This window comes from Cervus canadensis, chromosome 29, assembly GCF_019320065.1.
Source record: "Cervus canadensis isolate Bull #8, Minnesota chromosome 29, ASM1932006v1, whole genome shotgun sequence".
Taxonomy (NCBI): domain Eukaryota; kingdom Metazoa; phylum Chordata; class Mammalia; order Artiodactyla; family Cervidae; genus Cervus; species Cervus canadensis.
The window spans coordinates 752493-754023 of NC_057414.1; the positions used below are offsets into that span (position 1 = coordinate 752493).

Here is a 1531-nt window from a genome sequence, read left to right on the forward strand (position 1 = left end):
ACATTAGCAACCATATCCTTGTTAACTGGATTTTCCTGACAGTCCTCCATAACTCACTCTTCCCAACCCCTCAAAATCCTTTTTTGTGTTTAACTGGAGATTGTGTTTGAGGTGGTGACTTGGGCCATTTCATACTGTTCATGGGGTTCTCAAGGCAAGAATACTGAAGTGGTTTGCCATTCCCTTCTGCAGTGGACCACGTTTTATCAGAACTCTCCACCATGACCCATCTGTCTTAGGTGGCCCTATATGGCATGGCTCATAGTTTCATTGAGTTAGACAAGGCTGTGGTCCATGTGATCAGATTGGTTAGTTTTCTGTGATTGTGGTTTTCAGTCTGTCTGCCCTCTGATGGAAAAGGATAAGAGGCTTATGCAAACTTTCTGATGGGAGAGAATTTGGCCACCTGATGCAAAGAACTGACTCGTTGGAAAAGACCCTGATGCTGGGAAAGATTGAAGGCAGGAGGAGAAGGGGATGACAAGATGAGATGGCTGGATGGCATCACCAACTCAATGGACATGAGTTTTTTTTTTTTTTTTCCATTTATTTTTGTTAGTTGGAGGCTAATTACAAAATTGTAGTGGTTTTTGCCATACACTGACACGAATCAGCCATGGATTTACATGTATTCCCCATCCCGATCCCCCCTCCCACCTCCCTCTCCACCCGATCCAAAAATATGGAATGCTTCACGAATTTGCGTTTCATCCTTGCACAGGGGCCATGCTAATCTTCTCTGTATCGTTCCAATTTTAGTATATGTGCTGCCGAAGCGAGCACTGGACATGAGTTTGAGTAAACTCCAGGAGTTGGTGATGGACAGGGAAGCCTGGCGCACTGCAGTCCATGGGGTCACAGAGTCGGACACAACTGAGTGACTGAACTGAACAGAACTGAACTGGGCCATTTCAGATACTCAATTTTCCTGGGTATCTCTCACGCATACAGGAGACATTCATGTTATGAAACTGCTACTCATTTTTATTTTCTTGTTAATGTTTTTATCAAGGGGAGTGGGGGAAGAAATGTTCTTATCCAAGAACTAGAAGGGAAGGCTACTTTTCCTCCCTTACAACATCTAATCAAGACGCTACCTCAAAAATGCTATTCCCTGACTCATTTCCTTTATCCTGAGTGCACTGCTTCCTCTTTAAAAAGTCATCATCTCTTGTCTGGACACGTGAAACCATCACCCAACTCTTCTCCACATCTTTACTCTCTGATCCTGCATCTGTTTCTCTAACCGATACTTTGCTAGAGTATTCTCTCTAAAAATATGCCTAAACCTGTCTTTCTTTTACTTGTAGGGTTTTGGCAGTGGCTCTTCAAAGTATGCTCCAGCAAACAAACGTAGGTTTATTTCTCTTTCCATTATTATCATAATGTCATAAATCAGTGCTTGCTTATTTTGTCATTTCTCCAATGGGAAAAATGAAAATCAACAGATACAAGCCTGAGGTTGCTCTGAGATCTAAAATGGATCAGAAAATATAATTGATCTTGGGTGGCCTCAGCCTGAAATCAGTTG

At 42.5% G+C, this 1531-nt stretch overlaps 1 non-coding gene across 1 annotated transcript; it reads right to left on the reverse strand.

Annotated features, from left to right (window-relative positions):
- Positions 1–676: 676 nt before the first annotated feature.
- Positions 677–783, reverse strand: LOC122431541. Its single transcript, XR_006266558.1, has one exon. It is a non-coding gene; the product is annotated as a U6 spliceosomal RNA (small nuclear RNA).
- Between the last annotated feature and the right edge of the window lie 748 nt (positions 784–1531).